The sequence below is a fragment of the Panulirus ornatus genome, chromosome 1 (genome assembly GCF_036320965.1).
Source record: "Panulirus ornatus isolate Po-2019 chromosome 1, ASM3632096v1, whole genome shotgun sequence".
Classification (NCBI taxonomy): domain Eukaryota; kingdom Metazoa; phylum Arthropoda; class Malacostraca; order Decapoda; family Palinuridae; genus Panulirus; species Panulirus ornatus.
In genome coordinates, this window is record NC_092224.1 from 19,386,327 (window position 1) to 19,401,370 (window position 15,044).

A 15,044-nucleotide genomic window follows, 5' to 3' on the forward strand; every position below is an offset into this window, starting at 1 on the left:
GGGTGTTATAGAAGCTTGTTATTAATTGTAGAAGCGTTTCATTATGTTATAGTTTCATTATGTTATAGTACAATTTTTCGGAGTTGCTATTTGCCTGAAAAACCTCCGTATTAAGACTACTTTTCATGATGAATACGAATCTAGGGTTGTAATAATATTTGGAGGTCATTAAGGCCTGTATTCAATCATTGCATTTTAAGATTTTGTTCAATATTCGTTTCGTATTTTTCAGGTGTAAGTTGGCTAGGGAAAACAGTATGAGATATTCTGCATGAGTATTTCAAGTATAGAAGCGTTTCATTGTGATGTATAAGTTTATTATTATTATTATTTTTTTTTTTTTTGAGGGGGCATATAAAGTATGAACTATTACCTGCCTATTTTATCGACTAACCCCTACGGGTGGATGAACAGCCGGAATAACTGTGGACCAGCTGCCGCAACCAGGATTTGAAGCCTATGCGCTCGACCCTGGGCGGCCAGTGAATATGAATATGGATTTGAAATATACTTGGGGGGGGGGGGGGGGGGGGGGATTGAGGCCTGTAATTAAATGAGTATATTTCAAGAAGTTTGTGTCATTAGTCATTTCGTATTGTTCGGGTATGTCGGGTAGAGAAAGTATTATGAGGTATTTTCCATGACTGTTTCAAGTCAGAAAACGTTTCTCGGTAAAGAAAACGTTTCTTGTGATTTTTCGGAAGTGCTTTTTTTTGCTTGAAAACCTCATTTATTAGGACAATTGTTCATGCTGAATACGAATCTGGGGTTGATCTCTTTAATATTAACTGATGGGTCGTTAAGGACTGCAATTAATACTTAAGATTTTATGAAGGTCGTGTCATTGTACGTTTCGTATTTACCGTTATCTTTCGGCTAGGGAATCATGACATATTTTCTGTAATCATTTCAAGTATAGTAGCGTTTCATTATGTTACAGTTTTAAAAGAAAGTTTTATTGGGTAAAAAGCACCCTGAATATTACCTGCAATTTATTTTCTTGCATTTTTCGGAGGATACAATTTTTGCTCGAGAATCTCTGTATAAGGATTATTTTTCATGATGAATAAGAATCTCCAATTGAAATATCGTTTACGGGTCATTGAGACCTCTGATTAATGACTACATTTTAAGATTACGTCATTACTCGTTCCGTATTTATCAGGTATCTGTTTGCTAAGGAAAGTGTTATGGGACATATTTCATAATTATCAGTCTTACAAAAGTATGTCATTATGCTTCATTACAGTTTCAAAGGAAAAGTTTTTTTTTGACTGAAAAATACCCTGATCCATTTACTTGTGATTTTTGGTATTTTTCGAAGAGTAATAGATTTTCTTGAAAATCTTAGTATAAGGATTATTTAATATTCTGAATACGAAGATAGAATATTGTTTTGAGATTAATTCGGCAGTAATTAATGATTAGATTTTAACAAGTATAGAAGCGTTTCAATGTTATATTACAATTATAGAAACAAAGTTTATGGACCAAAAAGTACCCCAAAATACATAACTTGAATTTTTTTGGTATTTTTTTCAGAGGTTGCTAATTCTACTTGAAAATCTCAGTAGAAGGACTACTTTTCTTGCTAAATACGAAAATGGAGTTCAAATATTGTTTGCGGGTCATTAAGGCCAATAATTTATCATTAGAATGTAAGAAGTTTGTGTAATTACTCGTTTTATATTTATCAGGTATCTGTCCCTTAGGGAAAGCATTATGAGACATTTTACATGATTACTTCAATTATAGAAGTTTCATTTTATTATATTACAGTTTTAGAAGAAAAAGTTGTTTTGGGGCTAGAAAATACCCTTATGTATTACCTCAGATAGTCCTTCTTTACTTTCGAAGCTTCAGTTTCTTGATTCAAGAGCTGACGACATGTGCAATAGACCCTGATGTCTGAAGGATATTACATTCTACTCACACAGGAAGCCATGTAATGAAGGTCGAACCTCGATCATCACCATGCTAGCTGACTGGCAAGGTAGAGGATCGCATGTTTGCACGCTACCGTCTGTTGTTTCGTCCGGTATCAAGCCACATCAGCGCATTTATAATGTACAATTCTTACAGACACTATTGTATTCTAACTCCCAATGCACACTGGTTGATGGGAATTACGCATCTCGGTTTCGTGTCTGTCAGATACTTGTGTCATGCATGACGCATGAACTTCACGGCCATTGCTAGGAGGGTGCAGGGGACGTGCTGTCCCAGCTCCCGTGGGAGCCTGGCGGACATGACGACCAACTGAACTGATACCAGACAAGGGTGACACCACCATACTCTGACTTTTTGTTTTTCCTGCATCATCAGAGCGTCAGCTTCTATGTATTACAAACATGATGTGTCTGCTTGTCACTGTATGATGATAATGCATTCTTCAGGCACCTCCTCACTCAGCCTAACAGGGCTGAGATAGCTAGGCTATAGAGTAACATAAGCAAGATGCTTATTGGTAAGGGTCTAGCTGTGTTGAATGGTTGATACCCCATCGCTAACAATCCTGGGATATAAAGAGAAAAAGAAGTCGAGTGGATAGGAAAGGATAATATGGTGAATCACTTATCTTTATTCTTTTTTGCCAAAAATGAAGAGGGCCATAAGAAACCTAAACTAACAAAAGAAAAATATATTTTATGGCCAGTCAGGTGACAGGATTGGCTTGAATCTAAGATGTGAGGAGGGCAGTGATTTGATCCACTCTACGGCAGTCTGTAACATCAGACTAGACCAGCATCAAATACTTATCTTTGATCTGTAAATCTGATACCATTGTTATTCTCCCATTCAGAATTTACAGCCAATTGCTTTCAGTCTTTCGTAACTACAGTGGGCATTTCAGATCATCCTTTCAAAGTATAATTATCATGATTTAAAAACAAGACATCATGTACCTCGCGTGACCTTTGAACGTCACACAACCTCAGCTGGCATGGCAGGCGAGGCGATGCTGCAGGGCAAGTGTGTTGATGACCGGCGACGTCGCGCGGCTGGTACTACAGCGCGGTAGAAGGGAAAGGAGATATGAGGAAGCGGGGAAAGTCGAGGACGAATGATGAAGACATGATAGAGAATATGAGAACTACCAGAGACTGTCCTTGCCTGAGCCGTTGTCCGTTGATTGGACGACATTAGCAGAGCGTATGTACATGCTGATAGGATGAAGCCCTCCCTAATCTACGTTTTGGTTGGTTTTACACACAAGTTCTAATTAAACGTAGAGGTTCGGTGAGATGTTCATCCAATCTAAACGTATCCCACACCACTATAACAATTGTGTGGAAGATAATTTGCGGGTTAATTACACAACTTGCAAATACTGGGAACGAAATAAAGAATAGAGAAATAGGTGGAAAGAATAAGCGAGGTTATGGTGTTGGTGGTACATCTGGTGCGGGGATGGCCTGCGCCGGGTCACAATATTTGGTGGACGAGACACAGGTTAGGATGGAAAAGGTCAAGGGTGATGAGAATAGCTAAGAAGAATCTACATGTATTTACATTTACTTTAAAATTCTTTGATGCGTAACTTGATGTGGCTATCATTAACCTAAATAAAGATTGTATTGTATGATCGTTTAATTAGATACATACATAGCACAGGTCTCTGTGGCCTGAAGCCTCGCCTACAACTCCATCCAGCGACAATTTACAGGATACGGTAACTCGTAGGATGAGACAGCTACTAGCAGCCTGGCTAGTGTGCAACTCAGCTGTGCAGTAGGACTATCAGCTATGGTATTTCCTGTCGGATACCAGGAAGGAAAACATCCATGTTTTCCATTTCTCTCTCATTTACTATTCTCAGCCCAGTATGGATCTTACTTCATCCTGATTTATTTTCTTCATCTACGCTCTTCAATTTTTTGTTTCACCATCTTTACCTGATTTACCTTTGTCTTTCAGCACCAAATCTCTCTCTCTCCCGTTTGATTTTGTTCCACGATACCTCTCCTTTTCCTTTCATTATTTTTCGTTTCTTTCGTTAGCTTCATGGACTTACCTCTCACTCCCAGGGTAGTGCCTCAGGTGTTCTGGTCACTGGGTCCAGTACTCACGTGCCTCGCCGACCACAACAACATCGGCTCCTCACAGCCCTTGTCCTCCAGGGAGCCACACAAAATGAGCGCGAGATTTTACGGTTTTCCTCGCCCGAAAATCATAAGTATTTCTGCTCTTATGGATGCGACAGAGTACCAAACGTGCTGTAACTGTAACTTGTCTGTATACCCGAATAGAAAAATAGAAATAGTATAAAGATTTTCATGTCATACTTACAAAACATTCTAAGGGCAAGTTTACCAAGAGGTATCGCCTAAAAGAAAGAAATACTACGCATTAATAGGCATCCTGATACTACTCGCAGTCGCTTACTTATTCGATGATAATGTTTTCGGAGAGGAAAGGAAAAGCATTAACACAAATCTACCTCTGGGAAAGGTTATATATAAGCCTAGGCGTTCCTTGGTGATCTACCTAGCTAAGAGATAAACGACCGAAGCCGAACAAGTTTCTCCAACGTTTGGGTAAGCGTTGAGAACGAACCCACAATATTTCGTACGGCGCAACATAGCGACTTGTGTGTGTTGTGTGTTTATTAGTGCATAATTTTGTATGTTAGATGTGAAATGGAGATGGAATGAGCATTTTCAAGGACTGTTGAATGAGTTAGGTGACAGGGAGGAGTGTGTGGTGTGTTTAGGACGATATGGCAAGTGGAGTGAGTTACGTTGAATGGTTGGTGAAGAGATAGGAAGTAGCGAAAGCTTTGGAGTGGATGAAATTGTTAAATTGGTTGGAACCAGTTGATTTTCGCAATAGGGAGTGGTGTTGTTGCTAAGTGGTTGGACAGGATGTTTGACGTATATATCCCAAGGTAAAGGTGCATGAGAACTGTTAGAGTGCATGAATATTGCCCTTACATTAAGGCAAAGATGACTAAAATTAATGTTCGAACAATATAGTACAATTATCTGGCAAGGTGTATGGGAGAGTGGTGACTGAGAGAGCGGTGCACAAAAAGCAAGCGCTGACTGGGGAGGAGTAAAATGGTTACGGGAGAGGTAGGTGATATGTCCGCTTAGAAGAATGTGAGAAATAAACACTTAGAGAAACTGAGAGATATGTATGTAGCAGGTATGGATCTCTGGTGAGCAAATGACAGGATTAACAATGATACCATAGGGTAGGTGCTATAGGTATACAGGGTATATGGAAAGTCATTAAATGCAGTGAGTAGTTTTACCGGGAGAGAGGGATGTGTTCGAGTAGGAAGGGGGAATGTGGTGACTTCCGGTGGAGGAAGGTCTTCCATTAGCTTGAAGTTCTACTGTACTGTAGCTATTTGACCTGTTCATAAATGAGATGTGAGATAAACGAGATGGTCTCGGAACAAGGGGTAGGGCCTATGATAATATGCTGGACGTTGGGGAGAGAGAGCATAAAAGGTAAATCAGCTGTTGTTTGCGAATGACACAGCTCTTATGGTATACTGCAGTGGCTCATGAGAGAGTTGAGGAGATTGTGTAGCAGTAGAAATATGAAAACTGAGTACGACAAAATTAAGATTATGAGACGCAGTAAGGTGGGGGAGAGGCGAGTACGATTCACATAATTTATTTCCTCCATTATAATTCTCACCGCCAGGTCTGTTGAAACCCTGTGAAATTGCCTATTTCTATAGTTACGGGGAGGGAGTTCTACATGTGTGTGTGTGTGTGTGTGTGTGTGTGTGTGTGTGTGTGTGTGTCCCTAAATTCCTATTACAACAATATTCTGGTGTTTGAATGACTTTCAAGTATTAGATAGCCCCATAATTTTTTCATGAAAACTTTTGCATCCTTTCGAATGGTAATGTGAGTCTTCCCATAGTCATTATGGCTTTGTGAATCTACTTGATTTTATGAATATTCACCTGTCGAAGGGAATGGATATCACTGCATGTTGCCGTCACAATTTACTCCTTTCATATACTTACATAAGATTTGCGTGGGAGGAAGTATTATGGTGAAGAAATGCATGAGAGAAGTTATTGTTGCGTTAAGAATACACAATTACAATACTTAGACTGGCGTGGGAGACAGATAAGGACTCTATAGTAGAAAAAGACAACTGAAAGTTGTATCGAGAGCAATATCAATGGGGGGGGGGGGGCGTATGAGGGGGAAGGAAATACATGAAGAAAATGAATGTTGTGCTGAATATATATACACAGTTACAATACTATGATGTCGGAGACAGATCCTACCATAAGGTCTCTATAGTAAACGTAGACGACTGAAAGTTGTATCGGGAGCAAGGGCAGCCAGGGGTAGGTTGGGTCGGTGCCAAGAACCACTGAAAGTTGTGTCAGTGACGGCCCGAGTCAGTCTGTGTTTACCTACCTTGACCACGACGATATGACCTTCGGCTGTGATTACGTGACCTTTGACCTCGCCCTTAACGGGCAGGCCAAAGACCAGGCAATCATACCCGAGAGTGGTACCGTCTTTCTCAGAGGGACGTAGCGTCGTCCTCAAAGAAACGCACCATCGTTCCTAAAGGGACGTACCATCGTGCCTAAAGGGACGTACCGCCGTGTTTAAAGAAACGTACCTTCGTGCTCAAAAAAGGAGGGGGGGGGGGGCAAAGTCGTGCTCAAAGAGACGTACCGTCATGCTCAAAGGGACGTACCGTCGTGCCCGAAGAAACGTACCATCATACTTATAAGGACATACTGTGATGCTCTCAGGGACGTACCGCCGTGTACAGAGGTACGTAGCGTCGTGCTGCAGGGTTCAGGCTCACCAGACACCCAGGTATCCACCACCATGACACTGTCGTGTGCAGATTCACCTTCTGTCTTTCTCTTGGTCTGCCTTCCATCCTTGTTGGTCATTGTTCTATTTTCTCTCACTCTTTGTCTCACCGCTGCCTGCCGTGCATGCCACCAGTCCCTCCACAGTGCAGGCGCCCGCCGCCAAGTCCCCCAACGGTACAGATGCCCGCTACCAGTCCCTCCACGGTACAGCTGCCCGCCGCCAGTCTTTTAATGATACAGATGTCCACCAGCAGTCCCTCAACGGTACAGTTGCTTGCTAACAGTCCTTTCACAGTACAGATGCCCACCACCAGTCCCTCCACAATGCAGCTGCCAGCCGCCAGGCCCCTGCACAGTACAGCTGCACGCCACCCTTCTTCCAAGGCACAGCTGCCCTCCACCAGTCTTTCTACGGTACAGCTGCACGCCGCCAGTTCCTCCCAGCCTATAGTACCGACAACACCGCAGTAATCCACGCCAGTTCAGCCGTGTTGCTCCTCTGTTTACCGGTAGTTCTGGGAATGTTCCCTGTGATCCAGACGACTTTCTACAGTCGCACAACTCATATTTATTTCCTGGAATGTATCCTTAATAAAAAAAAAAAAAACCAGGATAAGTGTGTTTACCAGTACTACGTGGTAGTTCGTAATTCATTCGATTTTTATCTATGTATAATCACATATTACTCCTGGCTGCCATACAGATGGCCCAGGGTTCGATTCTCGGGGTATAGTGGTCAGTCAGTAGTTTACATCTGATTCATCATGTGTAGGTTACATGGTTGAGATATATTACGCAGTATTTCAGGAAGGGGAAAAATGCGTCTACCTAATTTAGTTTGTCAAAATTTGATAACTATCGTTCATCTGACAGATTACGCCATTAAAAATACGTATTTTGAAACAACTTCTATTCCAAAACACACACACACACACACACACGCATACACCTGGAATATCGGTTCGCGTTAATGACCGTCAAAGACACACTGATCGCCGGAGATCAGAAGCGTGTAGCCTTGAATCCTGGTCGGGGCAGCTGGTCCACCGTCCACCCTACTGTTCATCCATCCTTACGGACGGGTTGATGAAATGGGTATTTGGTACAGGCTCACTTGTGTGTCTGTATGCATACAAAGGAGAAAGACACGGTACATGAATAGAATTTTAATAGGTTAGGCAACACTAAATGTAGAACTCTACGTAACACAGTAGTAATCACAAATAGCAAATAGCATAGTCTCACGTTCTTTGTTTACTTGGTTCCTTGTGACGCAGATGATATCTGATGCTGCGTAGGTTACTTTCTCTGTACTACACTGCTAAAGATACTGTGTCTCATACAACTCCAAGACTGGGGAATTACCATTTTTTCCTATTTATTTTCTTACTGAAAAAATTATTTTTGGTACAGAAATTGCACGGCTATATGTGAACTCACAGAATAACGATTGTGCCACAATCATTTAGTTTTAATTCAAAACGATCATTTGCATCAATCATTCAGTACAAATAATACTAATGCTGATTATTTTGCCAACTGGTCCCCCTCCCTCCGTAGCGATGGGATATATGGTATCTTAACGGATACTATATTTTTGTTTTCGTCTTCAGTAATCGATTTAGCTGTTTTTCGCTTAGGAGTAACGTATTTGTTAATATCGAGATGTGTAGACAATGCCTAGACAAATACACAATATCAATCTAAACACGAAAAGAAAAATATTGACTGCAAAAGTTTACAGTATACACAGGGAAGTTCATTCCCTTCCCCCGTCAGAAAACTGCAAACTCTTCAATGAAACCAGTTAAGACAATTACTCTTGCCTAACCCACACCCGGAGGCCATGCCCTCCGATCACTCAAGCAGCGCAAAGGAGAAATTGTGGTCGGGAAAATAATGTTTGATCCGCCAGTGCCCACTACTTGGCAAAATAACCACTTGTAATACTAATTGACGTCTTATTTACATGATTATATTGTCAAGGAATAGAAATCTCACGTATTTACTACATAGTTTACTTTATGCAGTGGATATTGACATGTGCGTTTTACACCAGTCGGTAAAAAGTCCGAATAATGTGATCGTAATTTTCTTCTGTAACTTAAATCTAACCTAACCTTTACGTATACTAACCTAACGAAGCCTAAACTTAGCATATGGGAGAATCGTGACTGCGTTGTATGAACCATATAGTACAATCGTGTTCATTTGTTGTGTGTCATACTCAAGGGTTAAGGTGTGAGTTTACATTGTCTCATATCCTTAAATCTACAGCTAACAACAACACCACAGCAACCGTTCACGACAGGACCAGCAGAGGCAGAGCACCGGTCGTATAGGATCGCGCCATTTTCCGAACAATGGATCAGCATCCTCTGCAGTTTTCGGACACCTGCTCGGATAAATTGCTTCGCTTTGCACACTCTTCATTCATTTTCACACAATTCCCAACTAGACAAATACAAATACACTTCCATTGCCTTTCATTCTTTGATTTAGGCAAAATTTTCGTAAGTTTTCCTTTCGCTTTGTGTCTTTGTCCCGATCTAGCGTTCGATGTGGCAACACAGGGTTTCATTACTGTACATGTTATTTCTGATTCTTAGGTCACCATTTAAGGACATTTCATTGCTGGGAAATTAAGTATCCAGAAGTATTTTCATTCATAGCCCGCTTGGTACTGTCCACTGGGGTAAATGTGACTTGCTTTGTTCACACAGTCGCTAAGGAAGCGTGGTGGTAATGTCCTTTCGCTTACGTTGTCAAAAGATGCACTGCTTATTTTTCGCAATTGTACATCAATTGGGACTGTTCAGCATGACACCAGAGTGCATATTGCAGCATCATGTTTCCTAATGCTCGGCTCAAGAGGGCAAGAGTGTAAACAAAGGCTTCAAAAGTAAAGCGGGCGCTGTCCGTGTGGTGGCGGCCTCTCTGTTTACTGATGAAACGCCACACAAGTTATGTCAGGAAATGGAGGATTAAACGGGCGTATGGGAGAGAGAGAGAGAGAGAGAGAGAGAGAGAGAGAGAGAGAGAGAGAGAGAGAGAGAGAGAGAGAGAGAGAGATATGAGAGGAATGACAACAAAACGAATGGGACAAGAGAAAATAAGGGCACAGGATGAGAAAAGGGGAACAAAATATACTGAAAGACAGTGAGAAAGAGTGAGTGAGAGGGGAAGGCAAATATATACATACAGCTAGAAACAGACTGGCAGAGAGACAGACAAGCAGAGATATAGGAAGTGAAAAACGTAAGCAGGGTCTGTTAGGGTTCATAGCAGCTGTACAGGACACCAGGTGGCCTCATGGCAGTTGCACAGGGGGCCAATAGGATACATGAAGGTTTTACAAGAACACTGTGTGCACATGGCAGGTGTATACGAGGCTAGGAGCTTTCATGACAACTGAACGGTCAGGGCAAAATGTTCCAGAGACAACCAGGGTAAGTGTTGAGAGTGAATACGGATAGGCTGCAGCTGATATGGTTACACCTGGTAACATCAGTAAGGCGGCTTGACAAGCCTGGGAATAGGAGCAGGAACGTCCGTGATTACGTTTGCGTTAGTGATGAGGCTACAAGGCTTACATAACCCGAGGTTTAGAGAGCTGAAGAAGGTGATAGAAGGCCTCTCTCTAAAGCAGGGTTACAGTGCGTGTTTTAAAGCAGGGTTGCAGTGCGTGTATATATGATGCATTGCACAACGTACACTTGACTTGCAAGTACGGTAGGATCAGGTTCTGCCTCCCAGGTATATCAGCACTTCATCTAGTTTGTGAGTACGGTGGATGGAGGAGAGGAGGAAGAGGCAGGATAGGGGAAAGGGATAGTTTGAAATGGAAAAGAAGACTGAAGTGTGTACAGGTGCCTGGTGTAAGCTTTTTGATGCACGTGTTTAACTAGCTGATGGTGTCTGTTAAAGTCTTCCCTCCCACGGGCTTGTGGGGTACACACGAGGCAAGGGACGGAAGCGGTGGAGGACGGCCTGTCAGGTCAGCTGACCCTGGTGTTTACGTCTAAGTCAGGTCAGTGCGGCGGCGTCCCGCTGCACTTGGATAATGAGGTCTGGGTAGCCTGGGTAGCGAGAGCCTCGGCGGGTAGACTTAAGGAACGTGAGGGACGTAGGTTGGATATAACGGTCACAGGAGGTGGCCTTCAGGTACCCACCCCAACCAACACGACTCACACATCAACAGGTCACCGTGAGTGAGCTTGTTAGTATCGCAGGGCGGGTCGGCAAACCGAGGTCGCACGACGTATGTGCGTATGGCTGGCATGACAGTCTGAAATAAGCTTTATCTCGACGTGCATTAGGGCGGTCGTGTCCATCCCGAACCTACTTAGGTCAGGGTAGGGTGACCTGAGGTCTCACGACCCCTTGGCAACCCGGAGCTGCTCCCGAAGCTGGACCACATGGCTTGGGACAAACACCATGTTGGACCGTAAACCCGAAATGAACCATAAATACCAGAATGAAGTAATGACGACACCACATACCTCGCGTTGAGTCGTAGATCATGAGAACTTGTACCCTGCATGGGGTCCTCAGGTCTCCTCCAGTGTGGGCAGACGGAGGGCTTCCCTCCTCCTCTCGTAACTCATGACACTCATTTCTTGCACCATCCTCGCTGCTGCGTTCTGCTGCACCTTCTCCAGCCATCGTGTGTTTCTTGATGATAAAGAAACTTCATGGGATGTGTCCCCGTGAGCTAAACACTCTCTTCTCCAATCGCATGAGATGGTCATCATACACTCAAAAGCACTTCACACATCTACACACACACTTGCGCCTCAATAACTGGAACCTGCAGCCCAAGGTGAGCAAAGGCAATCCTACATTCCTTGTAGTAAACAAATGATACTTTGCCATCCTTGTGCACGATATCAATTCAACTTCGAAGGACCGGGAGACGTTTATCTTCCTCTCGTGTATTATTAAAGGGTATATGTATGAGGAAAAACTTATTGATTATTACCCGGTGTCCCTTGAATCAGATCCAACCAGCCTCACACACCAGATAATCCATGGTAATTAAGGTCATGTCGAGCTGGAAGACACGTTTTCGAGGCCATATGGAGATGAAATCGTTTGGGTTGTCGTATGGGAACTGATATATGGTAGTTGTGATGCTAGGCCACACGTAAATGGAGATGTATATGGTTGTGTGGAGAACAGGCAATATAAAGGAAGATGATGGTACGATCGCACTGAGGCAAGAATATTTATAGACGGGACTATGGTCGTGTAAGACAAAGTCATGTATATGTGGGTATAGAGTGAGCAGGAGCCAGGTGTCTTGTCTATCCGTGCTGAAGAGACCTGTTAGGGTGTTGTATAGACTGTATACAGAGCAAATGCACTTTTTACGACCGGTGCATTCCCCGTAGCCTGGTTGGTGTGTAGGAATTCTAAATTGCAGTGTTTTTCTTTCTTTTGGACATCACACAGGTCCCTGTGGAAATATGGAACACCGCGCCACATTCCCTGAAGAAGGTTTGATTTCTCTGCGACATCCTTTCGTGAATTTCCTATCCCCAGTGAATCGTGTATCGTTATCTCTCGTGTTTTGCCAGCTGACGCAGGGCAAAGCTAGAACCATATATCACCTACGTCCTATAAGGCTCAGAACCTTACATAGGATTTGTTAATATGAATATCCCAAGTTACGTAAGTTAGGTTAGGTCCCAGAACAAGGTTAAAAGGGTGGTCAAATTAGTAGATTGTTATTGGTGTGTTAAAATCGTTGATGGGATGATTCCTTGACAATATTGTTCAGGGTCAGCATTAATTCTGGGTATGTTGTGTTCCCTGTAACCTTGTTCAATTCCTGGACACAGTTGGTTCTTGCCTCTGCATTATATCATCGAACGTTACCTTTGAATAGACGTATATTTACCGATTTTATTTCGAAGTATAGAAATCCATATGATACTACAGTAACGTCAAATCGTTTATTACAAGAATTATTAAAAGGGAAATATATATATATGCCATTCCAGAAAAACAAAAGTAAGCAGTACACAAATGTTCATTTTACTTTCAGATTAATGACTTAGATCATAAGACCATACTAAAAACATATTTCTAGTGGTCATTACTAGTTTTCAAATTCAAAATCGTCAGCTGTTAAGTTGATATACAACTGTGCATGATCAGCCATACGAACAAGCATGTCTCTAGAGGGCGTAAATTTGGCATATAACCCTAAATTTTTCAGGCACATTGATGAAAGAACTCCGCTTACGACCAAAAAAGTCCCTACAACGCTAGAAAACATCTTGCAGCTGAGCTTCCTTGTCCATTACACTGGGATGTGTCATTGCCTGCAATATCTTAACCCCGAAGTACATTAGATTTGCAGGATCTGCAGCATGTAGACCTACCTTCACTACATAATCACTGTACATAGATGACAGATCCAGGTCTTTGAAAAACACCGAAATATTTCCATGGAGCACTGTAATCACTCCTTTGTCTGACTGGGAAAATTTGGAGAAGAACTCAATCAAGAAACGTATATTTCTACGAAAAGGTCATGAAGGCCAGTGGAAACCATCTCTGCTGCTACCGACTTCTCAAGACAGCCACATGCCGAGGGAAATAATTTTAAGTGCTTCCCACTGCACCAACGGTCTTTTAGCAATAGCAACTTGTGACAACCATCTGGTCTGGCAGAGATGAAGAATCTTGCTTGTTTTCAGGTCAAGGGACACCCGAAACTGCTGAAACTCACACCGGCATTTGCAACTACATTTAAGAAAGTTGTCGTTCCCTGGCTCAATCTTGACATCTCGGCAAAGTCTTGCAAGCTCCACGTGAGCGCAGCGGCACACACACACACACACACACACACACACACACACACACACCATCACAAGAGTGATCAGTCAGTACCAAAGTGACTGGGAAGCTGAATCATGAGCTGCCATCATTACGCTGCCTGCATCCATCAGCACCAAATCCTGTCATGCTTTTTAAAAGGTCAAATTTAGGCAAGTGGCACCTTTCCCGATATATCTGGGTCCTTTGTGTTGTATACCTCATAAAGCTCCCAAAACTTGCTCTCAGCTGAACATGAGTCTGCAACAAAAAAAAAAAACAAGTTGTTTTGATGGAAGCAAATGTGTGTCGATTCGTCATACAGTACACGGAACTTGGTATCTTGCCGTTTCTTTGCGACCAATTCATTATATGACTCTACAATGACGTGTGTCAGGCTGTTGCCTTGGTCCTTTTTTTCTTGAGAAACAGCTTTTACAATATCTGAAAAAAAATTCTCAGACGATCTGTTAAGTAATACGTTACATTAAATGGAAGGTTGTGCTCGGCGAGGATTCCAGAATTTTTAACTTCAGCAATGGCTGCAAGGTGCCACGAAGTGCTTCTTATTTGGCTTTTGATAGAACTCTGTCAGTGCTGGTTGATTAACATTTGCGTGCTTGAAAAATGAAATGTTTCTATCTATTTCATCGTCATTTCCGCAACCATCACAGCACTGCATACCCGGTACTTAGCTTTAGAATGGTTAGGGACTTTTGAAGGTCATGGTTTGAAGGTTGGGTCGGCTTCCCACACCTTCCTGTGGCGGTGGCTGCCGACGTGGTCCCACGCTTGGAGTAGCCGACAAGCGAAATATAAACATCCTTCATCTTCCATCCACACAGTCTGCACTCATCCATCATATTTTCTTCTACGTACTCCCTCCCATCTAAACTCCTCTTTACCTTACATCCACACAGTCTTTATTCCTCCATCACCCTTTCCTCTACTTACTTTTCCCAGTCTAAACTTCTCAATCACCTTTCATGTGCCCACAACACCTTTCGACCGCTCATGAGCCTCTCCACACCCGCCTCCACACACCCATCACCTGCACACTCCACCCATACACTCTTCCGTCATCATTCGCCAATCATGAGATGTTCACACGGTTCCTGTTTAGACCTTCATAACTTTCAGATTATCAACTACTCTTTGTCAGAAAGCTGACAGATTGACAAATAAAGGTGAAAAGTAGGGAAGGGTCTCTCTCTCTCTCTCTCTCTCTCTCTCTCTCTCTCTCTCTCTCTCTCTCTCTCTCTCTCTCTCTCTCTCTCTCTCAGTCCTTATGGGCTGAAATGAGACACGAGACTGACATAATGGTGGGGGGGGGGTCTGTTGCTCCACTAGTACAGTTAGTACAGTACTTCAGCGGTCGGGGATTTACATTAAACCAGCAGATTTTTTG